This window comes from Etheostoma spectabile, chromosome 4 (genome assembly GCF_008692095.1).
Source record: "Etheostoma spectabile isolate EspeVRDwgs_2016 chromosome 4, UIUC_Espe_1.0, whole genome shotgun sequence".
In the NCBI taxonomy this organism is placed as follows: Eukaryota; Metazoa; Chordata; class Actinopteri; order Perciformes; family Percidae; genus Etheostoma; species Etheostoma spectabile.
The window spans coordinates 12,684,413-12,711,784 of NC_045736.1; the positions used below are offsets into that span (position 1 = coordinate 12,684,413).

Sequence of the window (27,372 nt, forward strand, 5' to 3'; positions counted from 1 at the left end):
GATCTCATTTGACAACAGGAAACATTTGATACAAAATATTTTTACCAAAACAAAGACTTGATTTTGTCAGTAAAAAGTGATAGTATAATACAACAGCTCTAATCATGACACACACAGGGACCGTGACTAACATTATGTTTGTTAATATCACCAGACATAAGGCCACGTGGGTTATCTTTGGGCTGCTCTATGGTCTTCTGCAGAAGGATAAATCCCAGAGTTGGCTCACTCCAGGTTGCTTAAGCAACAAACTTCCCTGGGTGGACTTGAACCACCATCCTTTCAGTTAACAGCCGACTGCGCTGACCTATTGCGCCACAGAGACTGCTCCTGTCTGATGTTTTATGAGCGGGAGCTCGATCTTTAAGCCACAAGCATTTGCTTTATGACTTTTTGAGGTCGTGCTGCACATGTCTGCTTATCAGGCTATTTTCCTGTTACTCAGAAATTGGGGAAGCTGACTCATGTGGAAATGGAGAAGCTGGACGTGCATCTTCTTGTTCTTACATGTCAATTGGATTCTGACTTTGAATTCAAATATTTGGCATCCAAGAAAATTTCAGAACTGATGATGTATCAGTCATTTTGCTGGTGGTTTCTTGGTCACAGCAACAAGCTTGATCATTGACATACAGTTGCACGCCACGTATCACAAAACTGTTGGGTGGGGCCTTACGTATTTGCTTGTATTACATCAAGTAACCTGCATACCAATGACTGCAAAGATTAATATGTGTATGGTTTGCAGAACTGTACCTTCTTATAGACATAAGACCACTTGGGTTATCTTTGGGCTGCTCTATGGTCTTCTGCAGAAGTGTAAAGACCAGATTTGGCTCTCTCCAGGTTATTTAAGCAACAAACATCCCTGGGTGGACTTGAACCACCATCCTTTCGGTTAACAGCCGACTGCGCTGACCTATTGCGCCACAGAGACTGCGCCTGTCTGAGGTTTTGTGAGCGGTAGCTCGATCTTTAAGCCACAAGCATTTGCTTTATGGCTGTCTGTTAAAACATGAACAGAGACAACTTCTCTTTGTTGAAGCATTATTACAATCAAGCATCAGGATATACATGGGGGGGGGGGGGCTCTGCTATGGCTGTGTGTGGTAATAAAAGAAATACATAACATTGTAAAGGCTACCATACACAAGGCATAGGAATCATATGTGCTAGTAAATAATAACAATAAACCCAACATCAATTACATTATCTTAATGAGCAAGGACATTTAACAATGGCCGTTATATCGAATCAGGCAGGTGTAAGCTAGCTAACAGGTGAAGAACACAAACAAGCTAACTTTTAAATTTGCCAGAACTGTAGACCAATACAACAACAGGCTTAAATGAACTGACAACATCAGTTCTATGACTTACAGTTCTCAAAGATGCACACAATCTCAGTTGATTATCCTCCGGACAACTAGTCTCTTGCTCTTTTCTCTCACAATCACACCTGATATACGACTTTTAGTACAAAACTAAAGTAACAAGCCAATTTTGTAAAATGTAAGGAGTAGAAAGTGCAAATTGTAGTAGACTGCCTCAGTCTGTGGATCCTTATGGAGGAAGCTTGATTGATTGATATACTGCCTTATTTGTACCATAACAGAGATCTAATATTGTATTAAACCAGGTTGGGCAAGTAACCTTTCTGGTTACTTCTTGACAAATAGAGTAAGTAATATCACTCAACAAAAACTACTGCAAAGGCTGGGAATCAAACCCAGGTCAACTGCTTGGAAGGCAGTTACCTAAAGCACCCTAAGTAAGTAAAAGGATTAATAAAGATAAGTCTAAGTCAATCTCAGAAAACAGTTTTAAAAAACTGAAAATCTTCAGGGGATGTAGCTCAGTGGTAGAGCTCATGCTTTACATGTACGAGGACCTGGCATCTCCAGCAGGTATTATGGTAGAGTCTTTAAAAGAGCTGCAGAAGATATTACCTCCTGTGGTAATGTGACTGGTAGGGTTATAGAACGTAGTGGTAGACTAAGACCTCCTGTTACACAAACTAAGCGGTGTGCTCTTTCTTTTATACCTCAGACTATCAGACAGCACAACAAGCACTTTAAATGCACTGTAGTGTAGTATATTTATTGTATTATGCTCCAGTTTTTAGAGGTGTTACAGCAGGTATGAGCACTGTAGTTTCCATTTTTATAGATGAAATAAACTGGACATGCTATTAGGTTTACTCTTCAGCAGATGGAAACCTTGCATCCCAGACACTTGCTTTGCTAAACATCCACAGACTGGAAATAGACTTAGTGCTGATACAAATGATGAGAATTAGCAGAGGATGGTTTCGATCCATCGACATGGGCCCAGCACGCTTCCGCTGCGCCACTCTGCTCTGTTGTTTGGGCTCAAGGGATGGAAAATTCTGTGATTCACATTTTGAGGGAAGGTGGCAACAAAGGTTCTAACAGCTTACGGGTGGCAAAGTTTAACATTTTGTAGACCTTGCAACTTGCGTATCACTCTGCTCAGCCTCCCTGGTCTACTCCAAGGTGGTGGAAAGTAAGCTTCAGCCAATCCTCCGCCAAGTTGCCTGTTATTTGCAGGTAGTGTGGCCGAGTGGTCTAAGGCGCTGGATTAAGGCTCCAGTCTCTCTGGAGGCGTGGGTTCAAATCCCACCACTGCCTATTACATAGCTAGAAGCCAACCAAGGTGATGTCTTGCAGCTGTGTCATTTGGGCTGAACTTGGTGAAGTAACTACAATCATCCATCAATTACCTTGCTGAGATTGTTCCTTGTCAACCTGAGGTTAAACAATTGGTGAAACCTACCTTTCCAGCACTTTGGAGTAGAAAATCTAAAAATAATTGTGATAATTAATCGTGATCTCCATATTGATCAAAATAATCGTGATTATCACTTTGGCCATAATCATGCAGCCCAAAGAGATCTAATGTTTAATCCAACCAGGTTGGGCAAGTAACCTTTCTGCTGACTTCTTGTTAAAAAAAGCAAGTAACATCACTCAAAGAAAGCTACTGCGATGGCTGGGAGTCGAACCAAGGTCTGCTGCTTTGAAGGCAGCTATGCTCACCACTATACCACCATCACTATGCTACATAAACTTCACTTCAAATCTTGTAATATATCTGGGCATTGAGACTGTGACGCGCGCTCTATCACTGAGCTACAGCCCCTGATGTCTCAGAAATTCCCTCCAGGGGGGTCATGTGTTATCACATTAACAAGAATGGGAAGTGCGTTCATAAACATTGTTGACCTTCAATAGCTCAGTTGGTAGAGCTGAGGACTGTAGAGGCACAAATCCAGTATCCTTAGGTTACTGGTTCAAAGAAGCAGTCTCTTCCAGAGTTTCCCTTCACGGATCAATCAAGTATTTCAGATTCTGATGTAGAGATGGACAGACAACCCAAAAGCATAACACTTCTTGCCGAGACATAACAAAAAAAACAGAAAGGGCTCATTTAAAGGATTTATTGCTTACTTAGCCATATAATTGTAACATTATTTATTAATATAACATTAAAAAGAATCATATGTTAGTCATATTTTTTATGAATTAATTTATTTAAAAAACTATTAAAGAAGATATGGATAAACAAGATAAAGATAGGATGGCTGAGCGTTCCAAGGCTCTGCTTTCAGGTCGCAGTCTCCACTGGGGGCTTGGATACAAATCCCACTTCTTACATGAATTGTTTCCTTCTAGAACTAATTTCAGAGACATGGTATTGGGAAGCTTGAATTTAGCTATTCTCTACATTGTCGTGGATATTAATTTGCGCAAGATACTGAATTGCAAGTACAGCCGCACCTTTTGTGAGCATCTGCATTATCAACCCATGTAATGTTACCATGTGTACACAGTAGACCTATCTACTGCTGTATTCATTGTTTGTGGCAAGAGCTTTAAAACCTATTCTTGACTTTTCTTGTTCCACATCCTGTGTGAACGCTTAGCGTACTAAATGACTTAAGTTAGCCAGTAATTGTTGTGTGCCAAGTGTTAATATTATGGAAGAAGCTGCATGGCAAACCAATGTTGCCTTTCAGAACAGTGGTTCCATGGTGTAATGGTAAGCGCTCTGGACTTTGAATCCAGTGATCTGAGTTCAAGTCTCAGTGGAACCTGGTTTTAAGCCAGAGTAATGGTGAAATAAACCTCTACACCAGGGGTGTCAAACGTACGGCCCGCGGGCCTGAACTGGCCTGCCAAAGGGTCTTATCTGGCCCGCAGAATAAATCTGAAAGTTATAAATTGACATGAGCTAGAATTTTTTAATAAACTGCTATTCCTAAATTGTCCGCTAGGGGCGCACTGTTTTAGACATGGAGCAGATGAAAGAAGAAGAAAAAACAATGCTGAGACAGACACAGCTAATGTTCAGTGATTACTACGACACATCTACTAACTTTTGTACTCACCTTTACACCCTCATTAGCCAAAATGTCTTTGTCAAAAAGGAGAAACGTGGATATTGAGTGTAGAGTTTTCCAAGAAAAATGGACAGATTCCTATTTATTCACAGAGGTGAATGGAAAACCTGTGTTAACAATTACCATTCACCTGTCGGTGTTTAAGGAATATAATATTCGGTGCCACTATGAGACTCAGCATGGTGAAAAATACGACAGCCTGCTATGACAACTGAGACGAGAGCAGATAGATGAGTTGCTGGTGGGTCTGAAGGAACAGCCGTCTGTTTTCACTCGGAGCCGAGAGGTCAGTGAAGCAGCGGTAAAATACGGTGACCAGACGTCCCCGGCTGGATCTGTCCCTGGAAATGTCCCCGGTTTCCACTGTGACTGACAGACCCAAAATTGGAATAAAAGAAAGAAAACTGACCAAACGGAGCCGATCGAGCAGCGCTGCTCAGGTCTCAAGGAGTGGTTTTAGAAAGCCGTGTTTTACGATGCTAAAATGACTGATTATTTACATGGAGTCTGGTGGGTTTAGCCAACGCAATTTTGCGGACTTTTATGTTTAAAAAAATGATCTTAATCTTTAACAGAAAGGTCGACCTTCTTAGAAATCCTTCCCATAATGTTGTCAGACACTTTGAATATTAATCTGAGTCTGTCAGAAGCAAAACGAACACTTTTATGAACGTAAATACAAGCTGGACAATTATCTTATTAACTTCCATTGTAGCTTGCTTTAGCCAACTGCAGCGATCTCGTTTAATACTGGATCAATGTCAAAGGAAAATATTTCTTCAATAGTTTATCTTGTATCCGATACTCAGCTCTAGGTGTAGTGTCCCCGTTTTAAGTTTTACAAAAATTAAAAACATGATATGTTTTGGAGATACACACGCTTCTGAGCTGAAAATGTCCCCGGATTTTGTCTGAGAAATCTGGTTACCTTACGATAAAAGCCAGCTACATAATTGCCAACGAAATAGCATTAGCATTTACTTCTTTCCACTAAAACAAAGGGAAACATATGGATATATTGTTTTTTATAGCTATGTTGAGCTGTGCTATTATTTTAATGGTCCGGCCCACTTGGTATCAAATTAGGCTGTGTGCGGCCCCTGAACTAAAATGAGTTTGACACCCCTGCTCTACACTGTCCACATCTAGGCTAACGGGTAAAATATTCTTGGCTGTTTGACAGAAAACAGTATGTTGGTAGTGGCATGTTGAGCTGTGACCTGTACTTCATGTTAACTTGCTCCAAATTTAGACTTAGTTTAACATATTGAAGATATTTTCACAATGTTGACCCAAATGTCAGTCTATTTCCCATCTAGTAGGCACATGTCTGGACACAGGTGGACATTTTGGACAGAAACATTGGTGGATCTTGATTCCCACCACAGGATTTAGCCTGCATTGCACATTGGGGTACAGAGTCGTTAAGATGTATTCTCATTGTCAAGCACATTTCCACACTGGTGACTTTCCCCATGTCCCCATGAACCCATATATTTGCGTTGACAATAGGGAAACCTTCCTTTGATAAGTATGACCTGGATGACTGAGAACCTACTTTATCATGACATAGTTGACTTACCATATTATTATTTCTGTGAGAGATCCTACTACACGTTGGATTATTCAGTCAGGATGGCTGAGCGGTCCAAGGTGCTGCGTTCAGGTCGCAGTCTCCACCGGAGGCGTAGGTTTGATATTGGGGATATTGTTTTGGTTTTGTTTGTTCTGGTGGTGTAACTTGGGGGGGGGGGGATAAGATAAGTCGCTTGCAAGGGTTACACAATCAGCACACATTTGCACACTGACTTTCAACAGTACATTCCCTTACCTACTTCACATACGCTCCTTTGGTTGCTCGGCCATTCTTATCAAATATGGTTGCCAGAAAGGGATGGGGACGAAGATGGTGCATCCTGTTTAATTAGTTACACAGTTAAGCAGTTACACTTATATTCCATGGTCTTCTTTTTATTTTATTAGCATGTTTATTGAGCTAAATTTGAGACAATTAGGGTGTTTGTGGGGTTGAGGGTATTCTGGGGTTGTGTAAATAAAGTAGGCAGGACTAGATTATAGTCGATAGATATCAGAGATCCACCCATTACCTTAATTTTTATGCGGTGTACTTTTCCCTTGCCGGGTGAGTTAACGAAACTATTACAGCATAGCGGAGTATTCTGTCCACCTCCACACGCGTAGTCTTCTCTTCAAGCAGACTTACTGCCTCCTGGTCTTGTCTTGACCTGGTTACCACTTTCTCATTTTGATGGCAGCACATTCAGCTGCTAGAGATTCTCAACAATCTGGAAGAGCTCCATGTTGGAAGGAACAGTGGACTTGAGAAGGCACTGTTGCGGCCGTAGCTGTTGCTCCGCGATCCGTGCTGGGCCCTGAAACGTTCCCCCCCAGTCTGGTTCAAATGGTGGACCGAGCTTCACTGGCTCTATGGGGTGATGAGATGTGGATGATCAGCACCAATGAGAAGGAGTGGGCTGGCGTTCTCAAACTGCTGAAGGGAGAGACCTGCCAGGTACTTCCACCTCTTCTGCAGACTGACTGGATAGGATTGATCCGCCAAGCCTAGGCGAGCTAAGTCGTTACTCCCAATACTGCCAGTATTAGTACAGTACTGTCAGTATACTGTATGTTTAGCTTATACAAGGCAAAAGACAAATTAAGACTTAACAGGGTAGCTACTTGTGGAGGTGTTGTGGCTTAGTTGGTTAAAGTGCCTGTCTAGTAAACAGGAGATCCTGGGTTCAAATCCCAGCAGCACCTTGTTGTTGGAGAGATTACCTCTTTTGGCGTGTCATCATCATGTCAACCCAATCCCTGTGAAAGTACCCTGGTAGCAAATGAAAATGGCAGGTTACATTTACACAGAAACACCAATAACATGCCCACAAGGTGTTCTATTTGCCTGATAACTAATGAAATTAATTAATAAATGCGCTATTTTGGCTCCACTACAGTTCTGTGTCAGTCAGCTCCATTTCACTCACCACTGAGTCAGACTTAATGCCCCGTCCACAAAAACAGCTGATTAGCAGGCAACTTAAAAACAAGTACAGGTAATCTCTGCAACAACAAGGTGCTGCTGGGATTTGAACTCAGGAACTTCTGCTGACTAGACAGGCACTTTAACCAACTAAGCCACAGCACCTCTGGGGATAAACATGGATGCATGGCCATTATGGAGGTACTCGGTGTAAACAACTGAGGTGGTTGGGTCATCTAGTAAGGATGCCTCCTGGGGGCCTCCGTAGAGACCTGGTCCAGGCACGTCCAGCTGGGAGGAGGCCTCGGGGAAGACCCAGGACTATGTGGAGAAAGTACATCTCCAACCTGGCCTGGGAACGCCTCAGGATCCCCCAGTCGCTCGGCAAAGGGCAGTTTGGGGTCCCCTGCTGGAGCTGCTGGACAAAGATGGATGGATGGAGGGAACCCTTTTCACTAGCTCATTGTATTCTTGCAAGACAGACTTATTTGCAGGAGGCGCTGTAGCTTAGTGGTAAAAGCGCCTGTCTCGTAAACAGGAGATCCTGGGTCCAAATCCCAGCAGTGCCTGGTTATAACTGAATGAAGTGTTTCCACATGGTTTGTGATACTGAACATGTGCAACAAAGTTGAAGCCTGGTTTTCTAGAGCACTAAAGTGACATGTGATGTTATTTTGTACCATAACATTACATATGTCCATGTAAAGCGAATAAAAGCCTTTTGTTGGAGGTGTTTTTGCCACTTTAGTGTGAAGATTATAAAGTTTCTTATTATTATTTTATATAGAATTTCAGTCTTACCTTGGAAGCTTAGGGCTCCTGCACACTGCCTGCGTGGCGTGAGCGTGTCAGCAGAGGTTAGAATGCCTACCGTATTGATCAATACTGTTAACATGAGAGAAATAAAACAGACACGCCACACAGCAAATGCTATGTTAACTGTTGAGGAGGACTAAATTAGGACTGTGTTTTAAGCTTTTCATGGCTTTCCATAAGAAATGGCATGATAACAGCTGTTTTCAGTGTTGATGGAACATGGCCTGACCGGAGGGAGTGGTTAACGACCTTTGTGATGAGGGGACTTATGGCATGGAGGTTGGATTTTACCAGGGCTGTGGGGAAAGGGTCTCTCATCTCTCAAGGTCCTTGCATAGGACTTCTGTTGTTCTCGGTAGGTCTGCCTATGAACAGTGAGTCCTGAGGCATTGCTCAAGGACACGTCCAGCTGTTTTCATTTGCCAGAGTTCGTAGGGGTCCCCTACTGGAGCTGCTGGACAAAGATGGATGGATGGAAGCAACCCTGTTCATTAGCTCATTGTATTCTTGCAAGACAGGCTTATCTGTAGAAGGCGCTGTAGCTTAGTGGTTAAAGCGCCTGTCTCGTAAACAGGAGATCCTGGGTCCAAATCCCAGCAGTGCCTGGTTCTGCTATGATTCGTGATTCTTAACAGGTGTAACAAAGTTTACCAGTTGCCTGATTTTCCAGAGCACAAAAGTGACATGTGGTATTGTCTTACAACATTATATGTGCCTGAAAATAGTCTATACCAGTGGAGTGGAATGCTGGCTTTCATCTGTGCAGGTGGGCTGCACGCTGTTAGGTCAGCCATTTTGGGAATCACTGGTTTAGACTTCCACCGATGACACTCATCAAGTGTGCAGATGATGATGGATGGCCTCGCGCCCTCTCACCCATCTCACCCCGGACACCCATCTCACCCCGGACCCAACCTGTTCCAGCTTCTCCCCTCTGGTAGGCGCTACAGAGCACTTTACGCCAAAACCAACAGAGTCAGGACCAATTTCTTACCACAAGCCATCACTCTGATGAAATATTTGCACCGCTCTTCTATGGCTTCTGAATGAGAGTAAGTTTGTTATTTTGTTTGTGAATAGTACTTGAGGGGGTGCTGTGGCTTAGCTGGTTAAAGTGCCTGTCTAGTAAACAGGAGATCCAGGGTTCAAATCCCTGCAGCACCTTGTTGTTGCAGTCATTACCTCTGTTTGCATCCCATCATCATGTCTACCCAATCCCCATGCTACTCATTAAGCCCTGGTAGCAAATGAAAAAGGCATGTTACATTTACACAGAAACACTACATCGAAACAGATTTAAGATTATGCATAAAAAAACACATGAAATTTAGATCAATGCAAGTTTAAACTAGTTCATTCATCAGGTTTTGTGGTTCTGTTTATAGAAACTACATCTTGTTATATCGCGTGATCATACATGAATTCACGAGATCCCATGGGTCCTTGTGACTTCAGCTGTCAGTCATGGCCTTCAACAAATCCGGACCTGGTGGGTGTTGACGGACTGCGGATCACGGAGCAGACGCGAAGCGGAGTTGATCCGCAGTTGGTGGAAGTCAGGGGTAAGGCCTCCTGCACACTGCCTGTGTGGCGTGAGCATGGCATTTCTGTTGCGTGGCATTTTCTTGCGCTGTTGCTGCTAGCCTTGTCTGTACACATGTATGTTTCTCATTGACATGTGATTCAATAACTTGTTAATTGTTAATCTGGACTGGTTCGGAAATGAATCAGATCATCTAAAGGGGGTGGAATAACTACCCACATTACACCTGAAATACCCTCAAGATTTGAATGATCCTTTGGAACTGAAGTGCTTGGGAATCCCCATCAGTCATTCAGAACTGCCCAAGGTACTTGTGAGATAGGCTCTATCTTTGTCTGATTGATGGTACCAACTGTAATGGAGTCTGTCAGGCCTCAGGGGTTCTCCACTGTAAAACTGAACACCTTTTACAGCTGTGATGGCCGAGTGGTTAAGGCGTTGGACTTGAAATCCAATGGGGTCTCCGTGCGCAGGTTCAAACCCTGCTCACAGTGATTGTTAACTAGAGAATAAATAATAATTCAGTGAGATATAGGGGAGGATGATATTATTACAGTTTATTGGTGGTGCAGATCTCTACGAGTTGGCTCCCTCTTCTTAGATCCATGATGACACAGTGTTTCTTCTTTCAGTTGCATATCGCGATATAGTCAACTAATATCAAATAATCAATGTATTATTTTCATTCCAGCAGCACTGAAGACGTTAAAATCAGGCAGTCAGTGCCCAAAGTGCCAGTGCTAGTGTTTGCATGGCAGTTTCTTTTAATAATATCCCCATGTATTCTTGTTACCACTGCTGTCGTATTTGTTTGTTTTGCCGTGCGTATGTCCTGTGTTTTTCTTTTTTGTATGCAAATAGCGCTGTGCCGGTGCTTGCGGATGACTGGTGGAGGCAGCCCACACCCAACTCATGGTTGGCTGCAGCTGTTGAGTACGGGATATTTAAGAAGCAAGATGGCGGACGTCAGGGGGGAAGAGGCCAGCAGGCATTCCTCATCCTCCTCGCCTCCCAACCAGCCGGCCGGCCACACGTTGTCTTATTAAGTTGATGTTGGTTCAGTACTTTTCAGTTTCCTATGTGTAAGGGTGGACCTCTAGAAGTGGTTGGTTTTTCTCCTGTTTTTCTCAGTTTATCGGCACGGCGCCACAGCACGAAGGCGTTGTAGGCAGACACGTCGAGGATGTTGTGGAACACGTCGAGGGGCCAGCGCGCCGTCTTCATGCGACAGCTGTACGTGCCCACAAGCTTGTCCCCTGTGTGCGTGTCCAAACAAGAACATGGAACATGGAACGAGATGGAAGAAAAAATGTAAAAACTACACACACACACACACACACACATACAAAGACAATTGTACGGCAATGGTAAACAAAAAACCAAAACCAAATAACAACAAAGCAATACAACACCTCGAAAGGGCACCAGCTGCTCGTCCACCGTCATGTCGGCGCCCGGGTTGTAGAGGCGAGGCAGCTGCCTGTCCATGTGTCCCACACCTCTCGTACGGCCTCATTGCGGGACCGGTACACGCCTCCAGCTGAAGAGGAAGTGATGCAGCGGTGCCTAGAAGCTGAGGAGACAGGCTTAATTGCGGGTGATGGAACATGTCTATGTCTGTGGATCCTCATGGAGGCAGCTTGATTGATTGTTATGCTCCCTTATTTTTGCAGTATTACCAAGATCAAATTTTTTATCAAACCGGGTTGGGTAAGTAACCTTTCTGGTTACTTTTTGACAAACAAAGCAAGTAACGTTACTCAAAGAAAGTTACTGGCTTCCAGTGCCTATGAGATATTATAATATTTTCCATGACGGCACATCTGCCATTTGTTATAAAGGGATGTGTGACCACCATTAAATTATGTGTTGTGTGCGTTGTGTGAAGGTACGGCGCAACCGCAGGGGAACGTTACATTCGGTTGGTTCTCTTAACGTTTAGGGAACGTTATATCCAGGAGGAAACGTTCCCTAAACGTTTTTTGGTTTGGTTTGAACTAACCTTTAGAGAACCAAAAAAAACGTTCCCTAACGTTCTCTAAACGTTCTGTGTTAGTGAGGTACTTATCGCTGTCAAAAGGTATGGTGTTATGTTTGACAATGATACTCAATACAGGAAACATAACAATGCATAATATATTTTTTATTCTTCAAGTTTGTCTTTTTGTCGTTAATGGCCACAAGTGAACAGTTCCTTTCTGCCTTTGACCGACATTGTTTGTCCAGCTTGTTTGTCCAGCCCCTGAGCATGAACAGCAGAGCAGAGTGGCGCAGTGGAAGCGTGCTGGGCCCATAACCCAGAGGTCGATGGATAGTGTCTGAAGTGAAATGTCTCCGGCGGCTAAAGAGATAACTTTATAGTTTGTCAAGTTCATTTCATCCATAAAAATAGAAACTACAGTTCTCATACCTGCTGTAACACCCAGTAAACCTGGAGCATAAAACAATAAATACATTACACTACAGTTAATAAATACTGTAAATAGAAACTTGTATGTTTAAAGTGCTTGTTGTGCTGTCTACCAGTCAGATTACCACAGGAGGTAATATCTTCTGCAGCTCTTTTAAAGACTCTACCATAATACCTGCTGGAGATGCCAGGTCCTCATACATGTAAAGCATGAGCTCTACCACTGAGCTACATCCCCTGAAGAGTTTTGTTACTTTTTTCTGAGATAGACTTATCTTTATTAATCCTTTTGAGAAGACTCCCGCAAGGAAATTGAAATATCATTGAATAAAAGAAGAAACCTGGGTAAAACATGTAATGTTAATGTTGTATATGGCTTCAAAACCTGTAAATGCAACTGCAGTGGCTGGAAATCAAACCAGGGCAAAATGCTTGCACTGATGATATAAATCATAGTCAAAAAGTAACACACCTGTTGCCTTTCTGCTGGACAATACAACGTTTACTGCAAATCTTGTAATACAGACTGAAAATAAATGCTAAGAAATACATTGGTGGAGGTTGGTGGCTTCCAGTAGTTATGAGATAACACAATATTATTCATGAAGGTACATCTGCAATTTGGTGTAATGTCATATGTTGTTGGTTTTCTACCACTCTTAAAGAGCGCCTCTCGTTGTCGGCAGGATTTGAACCTGCGCGGGGAGACCCCAATGGATTTCTAGTCCATCGCCTTAACCACTCGGCCACGACAACCTGAAACACAGCCCTATACCTGTTTGCATGAATGTTCATAAACATTTCAATTGGTTAGTAATACCAGACATGGACAAAGTGCAAATCATAGTCTGTGGATAGTTGAGGATGAAGTTTGATTGATTGATATGCTCCCTTATTTGTACAAGAGCTATTTTATAACAGAGATCTAATGTTTTATCAAATCCGGTTGGGCAAATAACCTTTCTGCTTACTTCCTACTTGTTTCTGCATTTGTTCAGAGCTATGTCTGATGATGAACTCACTACCAGGACAACCCCAAAGAGAAGCACTTATGAACCCATTAATCATCAGTGTCTCCATTTGAGATGATCTGAATGTGATTACAATGACATCCATCTTCTGTAGCATTGTCATGTTCAACTGCCCCAACAAGTAGCACTTACTGAATTCAACAGTCAAGTCAATGCTAAAGTTAGAGTAATAGGAATGACTTAGAAAACATTTCAGCATTGTTCAACCAGTAACAAGGGAGAATATCCTTTTTAAACATTTCTATAGGGAGGTCAGCAAAACTACCCGTCTGTCTGTACAGACTACAACTCAACCCTTTTTCAAACCTAAGCTGGGTGAGAAACGTTTCCAGATGTCTTTGTGTAGGTGCTGCAGAAATGCTGGAGTAGTGTGGATACGTGGCCTAAATATAACAACAGATATGCGTTGTTATAGGAAAACGGTATTAAATGATATATAGTCCAAGAAAGACAAAACCTTTACATAAGCATTGAGCATGTTCCTGCTGTCAAAGAGAGCTTTACCGAGACGTAGGATCACCTACCTCAGGATCCAGGAATCCACAAAAACAACAAATGAGGCTAAAGAGTTATGTAAACATTTGAATTAAAACATGTATGTGCATTAGTAAAGACAATGAAACCTGTACTCTTTCTCTATCTATGTTGTTTCTTCTTGCTGACATAGTGCCAAATGTTGTCCGGCTCACTGATGACTTGACTGAACCATTTAATTGTCTCACTCAGTGTTCAAAATTAATTAAAAAACAAACATGTTTTCTGCCCGGTTTCCAATCCAGCAGGGTTTGATTTAAAGGAAATGGTACTCTTTAAAAGTGTTGGGGTTCTAGCGTTAAACTAATGAGGAAGAATCTGACAAATCTAAATTAACCCTGGGGGCCTTAAGGCCATTTTTACAGTTTAATTTCCATCTGGATTTATTTTATAAAAAAGCTTGTAAAACATCAACCCTGTTGTCTACAGTCAAGATATGAACATCATTTTTTTTAGGACAAACTGGGTCATTGGAATATTTGGGTTGCCGTGAAGTCACTTGCATGTTAAAAATGGTTGTAGGGCCTTAAAGATAAATAAATAAATAAATGAATCTTCCAGATATGTATTGATATCACAGACAGATACTTAATGAATAAGCCATTTTCCATTCTAAAACACTTCTCATATGTCTATGTCACACTGAAGAAATAATCATTATAACTTATACAGTTGACAAAGTACATGCATTTTTTCAAAGAAAGTCAAGACGTTTTGCTCTCATGACATTTACTTATGCCAATAATAACATAATAATGTCATATTTATTGATATTACACCCACAGCAATGTTATACAAGCAAATATGTGTCTAAATAGTGCACCATTTGACCTTCCATAGAGTATGTGGCATTTTTGTCCCCTCTGGCCTTCCATACAAGAGGGGTGACTTTACCTCCCATATATGGGCATGTACTTCCTGAAAAATAGACAGGACAGACAGAGAGAGAGACGAGGAGCGAGCCGGCGGCAGAAATGAGCCAAAACGCGATGAATTATGGATATAAAGTTGATCAATCTTGGATATAACAGTGTGGATTTAAAGCCCAAAGAGGCTGAAGTTCCAGGCTGGATAGAAAACCCCCTGTAGAGGCTAGAAAGACCCGGAAAAGACCTCCGTAAACCTGAAAACGTCAGGAATTAAACGAAACCAAAAGTGAGTAAATCGCTTGTATGGTTCAAAAGTTATTACACCTGTATCAGTCATGTCCCGACCATTCCCTGACCGGGAATTGAACCCGGGCCGCGGCGGTGAGAGCACCGAATCCTAGCCACTAGACCATCAGGGAGTCACATTTATTAACTTCATCTTTGTAGACGTGAGTTTCCTTGTGCAAATGTGAAAAGTGACGTGTAAAAAAAAAAGCTTTACAAATTTTGGGAAGAACCCACGAAGATTTAAAAAGGAAAATCAGAGGGAGAAGACAAGGACAGATCGGTGGCAGAAGACGGGGACAGATCAGACGGAGAAGATGGCGACAGATCAGAGGGAAAAGACGGGGACAGATCAGAGGGAAAAGACGGGGACATATCAGAGGGAGAAGACAGGGACAGATCCGTGGGAGAAGACGGGGACATATCAGAGGGAAAAGACGGGGACATATCAGAGGGAGAAGACGGGGACATATCAGAGGTAAAAGATGGGGACATATAAGGGAGAGAAAACGGGGACAGATCTGTGGGAGAAGACGGGGACATATCAGAGGGAGAAGTTGGGGACAGATCAGAGGGAGGAGACGGGGACAGATCAGAGGGAGAATACAGGGACAGATCAAAGGACCAACACACAGAGACTTTGATTCCTAGTAATTAAACTGAAATAATAAATCTGTCTGCCAGGAGAAGATGGGGACAGATCCGTCTGGGGAAGATGGGGACAGATCAGAGGACCAACCCAACATCATGAAGACAGAGACAGATCCTTTTATTCGTCCTTATTTCTTGTTGGAGAACAGAAGAACTCAGTTTTGTTTTTATTTTTCTGTTTGCGTCCGTTTTAAAACCCGAGCACCTTATTTAAGTTTTGTTGCATGAATGTTTTATTTTGAAAGAGTGTAAAACCACTTCCTAATAAAACAGGTTGAACTATCTGAGGTTTAGTCATAGTGTGTGTGTGTGTGTGTGCGTGTGTGAGTGTGTGTGTGCGTGTGTGTGTGTGTCAAAAAAAACAATGATTCAGTTTGAAATATATTTTCATCCACAAATTAATTTTAGTCTTCAAAGCCTCATAGTAACTCATAGTATAGTACGTCAAAATATTCAGAAAAAGTTATAGGATAACATGTCGATAATTCATAAAAGTCATAGTTTAGTATGTCAAAAAATTCATAAAAGTCATAGTATAGTTAGTTGAAATATTTATAAAAAGTCATAGTATAGTATGTCAAAAATTCATAAAAAATTCATAAAAAGTCAATTTTTATTGGTCTCTTCATTGCACTCATTTCTCTACATTGTTTCTGTTTAGAGCAGGGGTGTCAAACGTACGGCCCGCGGGCCGGAACCGGCCCGCCAAGGGGTTTTATCTGGCCCGCAGAATAAATCTGAAAGTGAAAAATTGCAAGGAGACATGAGCTAGAATTTTTTTTAATAAACTGCTATTCCTAAATTGTCCGCTAGGGGTGCGCAGTTTTAGACATGGAGCAGCTGAAAGAAGAAGAAAAAACAATGCTGAGACAGACACAACTGATGTTCAGTGATTACTACGACACATCTTCTTACTTTTGTACTCGCCTTTACACCCTCATTAGCCAAAATGTCTTTGTCAAAAAGGAGAAAAGTGGATATTGAGTGTAGAATATTCCAAGAAAATGGACAGCTTCCTATTTATTCCCTGAGGTGAAGGGTAAACCTGTGTGCTTGGTGTGTATGCAACACCTGTCGCTGTTTAAGGAATATAATATTCGGTGCCACTATGAGACTCAGCATGGTGAAAAATACAACAGCCTGCAAGGAACACTGAGACGAGGGAAGATAGATGAGTTGCTGGTGGGTCTGAAGGAACAGCCGTCTGTTTTCACTCGGAGCCGAGAGGTCAGTGAAGCAGCGGTAAAATAGGGGGACCAGACGTCCCCGGATTTACCGGGGACAGTCCCCGGTTTTGGTGACCTGTCCCAAGCTGGATCTGTCCCTGGAAATGTCCCCAGTTTTCACTGTGACTGACAGACCCAAAATTGTAATGAAAGAAAGAAAACTGACCAAACGGAGCTGATCGAGCAGCGCTGCTCAGGTCTCAAGGAGTGGTTTTAGAAAGCCGTGTTTTACGAAGCTAAAATCACTGATTATTTACATGGAGTCTGGTGGGTTTAGCGAACACAATTTCGCGGACTTTTATGTTTTAAAAAATGATCTTAATCTTTAACAGAACGGTCAGCCTCCTTAGAAATCCTTTCCATAATGTTGTCAGACACTAGAATATTAATCTGAGTCTGTCAATAGCAAAACGAACACTTTTATGAACGTAAATACAAGCTGGACAATTATCCTATTAACGTACTGTAGCTTGTTTCTGCCGAGTGGAGCGATCTCGTTTAATACTGCATCACTGTCAAAAGAAAATATGTCCTCAATAGTTTTTATTGTATCTGATTCTCAATGAGATGTTGCAGAAACAAGCCTTGAGCAATAAAGCAAAAGCTGTCAGATAAATGTAGTTCAGTAAACATTACAACATTATGAAATATTGAGACTTTCTATCTTGAAATATTAGGACTTTTTATCTTGAAATATTAGGACTTTTTATCTTGAAATATTAGGACTATTAGGACTTTCTATCTTGAAATATTAGGACTTTTTATCTTGAAATATTAGGACTATTAGGACTTTCTATCTTGAAATATTAGGACTTTCTATCTTGAAATATTAGGACTTTCTAGCTTGAAATATTAGGACTTTCTATCTTGAAATATTAGGACTATTAGGACTTTCTATCTTGAAATATTAGGACTATTAGGACTTTCTATCTTGAAATAATAGGACTTTTTATCTTGAAATATTAGGACTATTAGGACTTTCTATCTTGAAATATTAGGACTATTAGGACTTTCTAGCTTGAAATATTAGGACTTTTTATCTTGAAATATTAGGACTTTTTATCTTGAAATATTAGGACTTTTTATCTTGAAATATTAGGACTTTTTATCTTGAAATATTAGGACTTTTTATCTTGAAATATTATAACTTTTTATCTTGAAATATTAGGACTTTTTATCTTGAAGTATTAGGACTTTTTATCTTGAAATATTCCCCTCTGAGGTGTAGTGAAGTGGAGTATGAAGTAGCAGCAGGGGTGGGTCTAGGATCAGACCTTGGGGGGGGGGGCTCAGCCCCTAATGAGAACAGCTCTAGGTCTAGTGTCCCCGTTTTAAGTTTTACAAAAGTAAAAATTACTTGTTTTGTAGGTAAATACGCTTCTGAGCTGAAAATGTCCCCGGATTTTGTCTGAGAAATCTGGTCACCTTAGGTAAAAGCCAGCTACATAATTGATAACGAAATAGCATTAGCATTTACTTCTTTCCACTAAAACAAAGGGAAACACATGAATTTATTGTTTTTATAGCTATGATGAGCTGTGCTATGATTTTAATGGTCCGGCCCACTTGGCATCAAATTAGGCTGTATGCGGCCCCTGAACTAAAATGAGTTTGACACCCCTGGTTTAGAGTATATATATATATTAGTGTGTCTATATTAGTGTGTATATATTGTTTGTTGGGTTTTTTGTTTTGAATGTATAAGCACATTGAGAGCCACTATGCTCCAAAGGAAAATTCCTCGTATGTGTCTTCATACCTGGTCAATAAAGCTGATTCTGATAAAAAGTCATAGTATATTATGTCAAAAATTCATAAAAAGTCAAAAAAAATCATTAATAGTCACAGTATAGTAAGTTAAAATATTCATAAAAAGTCACAGTATAGTATTTCAAAAACTTCATGAATGTCATAGTATAGTATGTCAAAAAATTCACAAAGTCATAGTATAGTATGTCAAAAAATTCATAAAAAGTCATAAAAAGTCATAGTATAACATGTCGAAAATTCATAAAAGTCATAGTTTAGTATGACAAAAAAAATCATAAAAAGTCATAGTATAGTATGTCAAAAAATTCATAGGATAGTATGTATAAAAAAACATAAAAATTCATAAAAAGTCATAGTATGACATGTATAAAATTCATAAAAGTCATAATTAAGTATGTCAAAAAAATCATAAAAGTCATAGTATAATATGTCGAAAATTCGTAAAAGTCATAGTATGTCGAAATACATAAAAAGTTATAGTTTAGTATGTCAAAATCTTCATAAAAGTCCTAGCATAGTATTATGAAAAATTTATAAAAAGTCATAGTATAGTAAATTGAAAATTTAAAAATTCCTAGTATAGTATGTCGAGAAATTCATAAAACTCATAGTATACTATGTCAAAAATTCATAAAAAGTCCGAAAAAGTCATACTATGTCAAAAAATTCTTAAAAAGTCGTAAAAAGTCATAGTATGTCGAAATATTCATAAAAGTAATTGTTTAGTATGTCAAAAAACATAAAAAGTCATACTGTAGGATGTCGAAATATTTATAAAAATTCATAGTATTGTTGTCAAAAAATTCATTAAAAGTCATAGTATAGTATGTTGAAATATTCCTAAAAATTTGTAGTGTAGTATGTCATAACAAGTCCATCTTGTTGTAAAACAAGAAGAATTTAAAGTCCTCTGGAGAATGCTTGCACTGATACCGCTACCTCTCGCATGCTAAGCAAGCGCTCTACCATTTGAGCTAATTCCCCTTTTAAAAAGCAAAGTCATAGTATAGTATGTCAAAAATTCAGAAAAAGTCATAGTATGTCGAAATATTCATAAAAAGTCATAGTTTAGTATGTCGAAATATTCATAAAAGTCATAGTATTATATGTTGAAAATTCATAAAAGTCATAGTATAGTATGTCAAAAAATGTATAAAAATTCATAGTATAATATGTCAAAAAATTCATAAAAGTCAAAGTATAGTATGTCAAAAACTCAAAAAAATTAATAGTATAATATGTCAAAAAATTAATAAAAAGTCATAAAAAGTCATAGTATAGTATGCCAAAATATTCCTATAAAGTCGTAGTATAGTATGTCGTAACAAGTCCAAATTTATTGTTCTTGTTGTAAAACAAGAAGAATCTAAAGTCCTCTGGAGAATGCGGGCGTTGATCCCGCTACCTCTCGCATGCTAAGCAAGCGCTCTACCATTTGAGCTAATTCCCCTTTTCAAAAAAATTATAGTATAGTATGACAAAAAATGTGTAAAAATTCATAGTATAATATGTCAAAAAAATCATAAACGTCATAGTATAGTATGTCAAAAAATTCAAAACAAATCATAGTATAATATGTCGAAAATTCACAAAAAGTCATAAAAAGCCATAGTATGTCAAAAAATTCATAAAAAGTCATAGTTTAGTATGTCGAAATATTCATAAAAGTCATAGTATAATATGTCGAAAATTCATAAAAATCATAGTATAGTATGACAAAATATTCAAAAAAATTCATAGTATAATGTGTCAAAAAAATCATAAAAGTCATAGTATAGTATGACAAAAAATGTATAAAAATTCATAGTATAATATGTCAAAAAATTCATAAAAGTCAAAGTATAGTATGTCAAAAACTCAAAAAAAATAATTGTATAATATGTCAAAAAATTCATAAAATTCATAGTATGGTTGTCAAAAAATTCATAAAAACTCATAAAAACTCATCGTATAGTATGTCAAAATATTCCTAAAAAGTCGTAGTACAGTATGTCGTAACAAGTCCAAATTTACAGTTCTTGTTGTAAAGGGATTAACTCTGTTTGCGTGTCATCATCATGTCAATCCCTGTTAAGCTCCTCTGGTAGCAAATGAAAATGGTACGTTACTTTTACACCGAAACACAAAAAAATACCCACAAGGTGTTTTATTTAACTGATAACTTCTGACATTAATTAATTAATAAGTGTGCTACTTTGGCTTCACTACAGGTCTACGTCTGTCCATCTGTACCATTTCACGGTGGTGTCCCTCAATAATCATCAGTGTCTCCATTTGAGATGATCTGAATGTGATTACAATGACATCCATCTTCATTTACAGTCTGTAGCATTGTCATGTTCAACTACCCCAACAAGTAGCACTTACTGCATACACAACTCAAGTCAGTGCTTGTGTTTGGGTAGTTCTGTTGCCCAGATAAATGCATTTTACTATTCTTGAGAAGAATTGTGAATAGACTGTCTCTACATATGTTCAGAGATATTTCAGATGGTGAACTCACTACCAAGACAACCCCAACAAGTAGCACTTACTGAATTCAACAATCAAGTCAATGCTAAAGTTAGACTAATAAGAATGACTTACCAAAACAATTGTGTATCCGGAGACACAATCTACATTTTTTAACACATTTTAGTATTGTCCAACAAGTAATACAACGTAAAATACCTGTTACTGTTAAGTCTTTAGATGAAATACTAGGATTAATTTTTCAGAAAAATAACCCCATAGATTAGCACTAACTAAAATCAATCCAATGCCAATGCTTGAGTTAGACGAACGTCAACATCTTACAGTAAGCAACCTTCTTTGCTAATGATCTTCTCCATAGTCCATATGTTTCTTCTGGCATCTTCTGTGTTGTGATATAGAAGCAGTGGAAGTGGTTCCTTACACAGATTTGCTATCTTAAATACTGAATGCAGCCATTTCCACTCCACTCCACCTTCTTTTTGATCAAGTTTCAGTGGTCTTGTCTATTGTAAGTAATGAATTGCTTCATGAATAGACAACCATCATCCCAATGTATGCCATTAACAGTCTATGAGTGGTCAATTAGAGTCCAATAACTTTCTTTGGGGCAACTCCTTTTTCCTCCAGATAGAGCTCATTCAGCAATAGAAAGTACCAGTTAGTGCTGAATATCTATTCCAAAACTCCCATTCTTTTATTTATTTAGCCAGCGGTGGACAACTGCTGAAATGTACTTGCTCTGCATGTGTTAGTGTCTGATGATGAACTCACAACCAAGACAACCCCAAAGAGAAGCACTTATGAACCCAATAATCACCAGGGTCTCTATTCGAGATGATCTGAATGTGATTACAATGACATCACTTCCATCTTCAGTTAGTTTGTAATTCAATTCAATTCAATTCAATTTTATTTATAGTATCAATTCATAACAAGAGTTATCTCAAGACACTATACAGATAGACCACACTCCAGAATTTACAAGGACCCAACAGTTCAGTAGTTTCCTCCAGAGCAAGCAACAGTGCGACAGTGGCGAGGAAAAACTTCCTTTTAGGCAGAAACCTCGGTCAGACCCAGGCTCTTGGTAGGCGGTGTCTGACGGGCCGGTTGGGGTTAATGAAGAGTGGCAATAACAAAAATAGAATTTTTTTTTTAGTTTGTAGCAGTTCTTTGTAGTAGTTCATGGCATAGCAGGACGCTGTGCGGCATTACAAGGCACAGCAGGACTGTAGCATTGTCATGTTCAACTGCCCCAACAAGTAGCACTTACTGAATTCAACAGTCATTTCAATGCTAAAGTTAGGGTAATAGGAATGACTTAGAAAACATTTCAGCATTGTTCAACCAGTAACCAGGGAGAATATCCTTTTAAACATTTCTTTATGGAGGAAATCCTGGACTTCAGAGGTCAGCAAAACTGCCCCAACAAGTAGCACTTACTGCATACATAACTCAAGTCAGTGTTTGTGTTTGAGGTAACAGAGGTAACCTTCTGTCTCCGGCCCCCTGGTGTCTTAGACTAGACATGCCCTTCCTCATTGGACAGCGAGCCAATAAGGACGGGTTTCACTCATGAGGGTGGGAAGGAACCACCCCTGAGGGAAAAAGAAGCAACAGCATGGGGGAGGGTACAGATTGTGGAGGTGAGTGAGAGGGTGGGGGGGGCATGCGTGAACAGATTGAAGTATGGGGGGGGTAATGGGGGTTAGGCAGGCCATTGCAGCTGAACCAGGGCAATCAAAGCTGTTGTAGAACTGGTTGAGTTGGTTTCCCCCCCCCCCTCCAGGAAGACCAGGACTAGGTGGACACCAACACCGAGCCCAGTATCAGACCCTGTAGATGTGAGGAAAGCATCTGAATATCTCTGCCTGCTTTGATTTGTACTCAACAGAATCCAGAGTTAGTCCAGCTGCCACAGTGGAGATCTGCTGGATTTTAGTACAATAGAGGAATGGAGGAGTACCAGGACCCAGAGCAGTGGACCAACCAGGTCCCCAGAGGACCAGCAGCAGGCCCGGCCTCTGGTACCAGCCATGTTCAGGTCAGTGTTCAGGACACAACAACCAGTCTAAACTAGGAGGCCTATTCACAAGACCTAGATAGTGGATTAGGCCGGGGTTTTCCAGGGTTTCTGGATGTATAAACAAGGCTAACAGCTAGCCTACTCTTGACCAGGCTAACAGCCAGGATTTATAAATCCTGCAGCCTTTGTTCACTCAGCAGTGCTTTTACCTTCTTATTGTTATTAGCCTGCATTAATATACAATAGGAGCATTCTGCTATTCAGTTAAGTCCTGATATTATTTTAATGTTTACCATGTGTCATCGGTGCTGTTACGTTGCCTCTATGAAGACTAATAAACTGCCGGTCATATTGTTGTTAGAAGTCTGGTGAACATAGTATGACAGTTGTTGAAATCCTTAGCAAAGGCTGATACAATGCTAAATGAGTCAGTGATGAAGGATAATATATAACGTCCTCTACATGTGTTTCTATAACGGTTCAACAGCAGCAGACTGGCCAGAGACCAGCACATCTCTTTACATCATCTATTTCTTTTTGTATTCATGAGAATAACAGTAGATCCCTTTTCCATGTGCATTTTATTTGCCATTCTTAGCACACAGTGTGCGTTCTGTCCAATAAAACAGGACTATAATTTGGGATGATTCTACAATTATAATGTCCAATCCTCCTTACTCATAGTCTTAGTTCACTGGACCAGTAACTATATAGTGGAGACTACTGTACACTCATGAAACAACAGGACGAGGACACCTCAAGGGTTTTTGTTTATATTATGATATCACAGTGGCGGCTGGTGAAAAATATTCTCTGTGGGGCAGTTTATGCTGGGGGGGTGGGGGTTCTGGGGTTCCTTTTTTGAATTTTGTAGACGTGATTTTCCGCATTCTGGTGCATTTTAGGGTGACCAGCTAGAAGTCCCACATCATTCACAATGATCAATTCATGTGTTGGTAAATTGTAATGTTTCACACATATCAACTCATATTTGTTATTTCATGTAGGCCAATAAAGTAAAAACGAGACATTGTGAGCTGTTGATGCAGTTTTAAAACAGGTAGTTAGTCCTACACTTAGACTAGGCAACACAGGCTCTGATTTCTTCATTTAATGATCATAAATGCATATTGTGTTGAGATATTTCTTTTGTTGTAGACATGATTATAGAATATCATCAATTAAAGTTGGCCACGATAAAAAAGAGCTGTGTGCAGTCAATTGAGGAAGTGGTTTAATGGGAGGCCACTGATGCATAGGTTATGCTTGCTAGAAGTCAGCCCCCCCCCCCCCCCCCCCGTGAGGTTATGGTAAAGGTTTGAGGGAGAAAAGAGGGCGTGGTGCCATACAGAATGTTAAAGTTAAAGTGTACTACAATGATTGTGTGGCAATGTGTGAGACGTTTAATGGCAGGAAATAGTCCAGTAGGGATGTGTGTTTTGGTGCTCGGTCAAAAAGGTCACGACGAGGAGGGAGGGGTTTCTGTCACCCCCCATTCACAGAATGAACTTCTGCCATCCTGGGGTGAGGGGAGAGGACACTTCAATGGTTTTTATATATATTATTACACCAGTTTTAAACTGATGAATACACTATTACAGTCATGTATACAGTGGACATTTAGTTGATTAATTTCATTATTTGTATAGTTTCTAGATTTCAGAGTCCAAAAGAGAGACAGAGATAGAGGTAGGTATGTAGGCTATGCATCATATTCTAGCATTGTTGATAAGATTTTTTATTTTATCTTAATGGTAAGTTCCTGAGTAACATTATCTTCTGCCAACTTTTAAAGTGCTCATATTATATTTGTAGACTGATTACGCATTTAGGTGGTCCACCATCATCTGCCACACTTTCTTGTTTCATTACAGCGTTGCAGTTGTTTCACTGAAGTTTGCCTGAAAGATTTAGAATATTTCAGAACATGAAGAGTGCATTTGCTTTCGTTAAAACATATCAGCAATATTTTCCTTCATTTTGTCATAAATTATTGAATGAAGAGTTAAAATTGTGAGTAAGAGAAAATCCAGGGTTTAAAGAAGGTTGTTCACTAACTCTCTCTGTTTGTCTGTTACTATAGAAACGGAGAGGAGAAGGACCCAAACGTCACCACTGTCAGCACTGTGAGAAATCCTTCACAACATCTGGATATTTAAAGAGTCATCTGAGAGTTCACACTGGAGAGAAGCCGTACAGCTGTGATCAATGTGGGAAAAGGTTTTCTTATAGTAGTAACCTTGAAAGACACCGGCGTGTTCACACTGGAGAGAAGCCGTACTGGTGTGATCAATGTGGGAAAAGGTTTTCTCACAGTAAAAATCTTAAAAATCACCAGCTCATTCACTCTGCCTCGTTGTGAACATGTTTCAGAGCCAAGCTGTTTCCTCCTCTTCCTCATGCCCTGATAGCTGTGGTCTTATATTCTGATCTTCTCTCCTCATTGAAGGCTGACCAGCAGTAATGACCATTTAAGATTAGGAAAAATGACGTGTTTGCATTAAAACACTACCAAAGGAAACACATTCTTCTGCTTTGAATTAGGCAGACTAGTTGCTGCAACGGGGTAATGCTGCCCTCTACTGTTTGTTACCAACATTCTCATAAATTATTAGCTTTTTTACCATAAATTCCACAACTGAAAAAGCACACCATCCTAGTGAGAGTGATAAATATAGATTATAAATTGACCAGTCATCCTAATTAAATGTTCATTTAAAGCTTGGATCCCAAACTTACTTACAGTGCCCTCGAGTCAACCTTGCACAGTGTTCCAGACTCCACTAATCCACAGCTGCTGAAGCACCTCGCATGGATGTCCCTTCATCATCTACATACAGCTCCCGACAGAACATGTCCACATTCTTGGCTGTAGTGAATGTGAGCGTTCTCCCTCCGCGGGTCTCTTTCAGGGTGGCCGGATAAATAAGAGAGTTTGAGACACCTTTAGCATCTAATTTACGCTGTACTCCTATACATTCCTGGTGCTGCTGGACGGCGAAAGCACTGTAGCCAGGCTTAAAGTGTAGCTTCCTGCTGCCCCCTGAAGGACTGCTTGACGGTCCTGGTATCTCAGACACCTTAAAATCAGCGTATGTATCATTGTACCCTTGCCGTTGATTCTGTATGCTCTGTCCATGTTGATGGTGTCTGGTTCTGTAAGGAGGGAATCCAAACCAGTAGCTGCTTCTGCAAGAATCCCACTGGGTCGTCTTTTTCAGTCCAATAATGCGAACACAATATGTTGTATCTCAATCTGTCCTCCATTTTGGCTGGCTTAAACTCAAATTTCTTCTCGTCATCAATGCAGGTTTCTTATCTGCCTGTTGTCTCTCTGCATCAGGTCCCATACCATAGCTTCCTGCCTCTCAAGCTCTGTCCTGATGTGTTGCAGCAATGCTTACTTTACTGCGTCGTGGACCGCTTATTGAAGCAAATTTGTTGCTTTTCTAGGACCTTTTTGCACCTGCAGACATTTCACTAAGTGACAGTGGTAACAAATAAAATGACTAACGTCGAATGAGAAAGAATGACCTGGTTTTTATTGTAAAATGCAAAGAAGGGGGCAGAGCCTCAGCTCTGAGTAACCCTTGCAAACACTGGTCACGTGATCTTTTCTATAATTTAGAAAATACATGTTTAAGGACTTTAGGATGAACAGAAACAGCAATGTTCAGTATAGTAGTTCTCTGGGCTGCTTTCTCATTTGGGCCTTGACGTGGCATGGCTGCTCTAGGGCTATTAGTTTTAACCTTTGAACACACTTTTGAACCCTTTAAATATCAAAAACTTCCAAATGTTGGAACACAAAAACGTTTTAGCATCGTGAGACTACACAGCGATTTGGTCCATGGTTTAACAACCAATGTGTGGAAGTCCTAAATTTGGACTTTAGGTCAAATTTGGTTTAAAACCTTTTAAAGTCAACTCTGCCTGAACAGTGTAATTGCTTTTAACTAGGTGCCCTTTAAGTTGTATGTCTGCATTATCTTAAGTTAAATGTAATGTCTTATTGGTGTTGTAGTTTCTATAGAGATTTGTAATGTAGTATGGAACCATTGTCCTGTCTTTTATGTATTATTACTGTAGCTCAATGGGATTGTTCCTGGTTAAATAAAGGTTAAAAAAAAAGAAAAAAAGAATCTTTAATATGTCCAAACATTCCTCTCTTCCTTACCGGCATACTGGAAGTCGGCCATGTTTAATTGGTTGCTCTCCAGTTATTGTTGTTTGGTAGATTAACATTATATTTTCCTGGTTCTTTGGGGACTTTTCATTTCATATTCTTTGTCTGACATTTTCTATTCCGTTTG

At 40.0% G+C, this 27,372-nt stretch overlaps 1 protein-coding gene and 10 non-coding genes across 11 annotated transcripts in view; 7 read left to right on the forward strand and 4 right to left on the reverse strand.

Annotated features, from left to right (window-relative positions):
- Window positions 1-27,372, reverse strand: part of LOC116687659 (zinc finger protein 420-like) — a 114,491-nt gene that overhangs the window by 58,572 nt on the left and 28,547 nt on the right. The window lies entirely within an intron of this gene.
- Window positions 2,569-2,650, forward strand: trnal-aag (transfer RNA leucine (anticodon AAG)). The gene has a single exon. It is a non-coding gene; the product is annotated as a tRNA-Leu (tRNA).
- trnastop-uca (transfer RNA opal suppressor (anticodon UCA)) lies at window positions 3,004-3,075 on the reverse strand. Its single transcript has one exon. It is a non-coding gene; the product is annotated as a tRNA-Sec (tRNA).
- Window positions 4,045-4,116, forward strand: trnaq-uug (transfer RNA glutamine (anticodon UUG)). The gene has a single exon. It is a non-coding gene; the product is annotated as a tRNA-Gln (tRNA).
- On the forward strand, window positions 7,130-7,203 carry trnat-agu (transfer RNA threonine (anticodon AGU)). Its single transcript has one exon. It is a non-coding gene; the product is annotated as a tRNA-Thr (tRNA).
- On the forward strand, window positions 7,920-7,992 carry trnat-cgu (transfer RNA threonine (anticodon CGU)). The gene has a single exon. It is a non-coding gene; the product is annotated as a tRNA-Thr (tRNA).
- trnat-cgu (transfer RNA threonine (anticodon CGU)) lies at window positions 8,772-8,844 on the forward strand. Its single transcript has one exon. It is a non-coding gene; the product is annotated as a tRNA-Thr (tRNA).
- Window positions 9,330-9,403, forward strand: trnat-agu (transfer RNA threonine (anticodon AGU)). Its single transcript has one exon. It is a non-coding gene; the product is annotated as a tRNA-Thr (tRNA).
- Window positions 10,195-10,276, forward strand: trnas-uga (transfer RNA serine (anticodon UGA)). Its single transcript has one exon. It is a non-coding gene; the product is annotated as a tRNA-Ser (tRNA).
- On the reverse strand, window positions 12,867-12,948 carry trnas-aga (transfer RNA serine (anticodon AGA)). The gene has a single exon. It is a non-coding gene; the product is annotated as a tRNA-Ser (tRNA).
- trnae-cuc (transfer RNA glutamic acid (anticodon CUC)) lies at window positions 14,974-15,045 on the reverse strand. Its single transcript has one exon. It is a non-coding gene; the product is annotated as a tRNA-Glu (tRNA).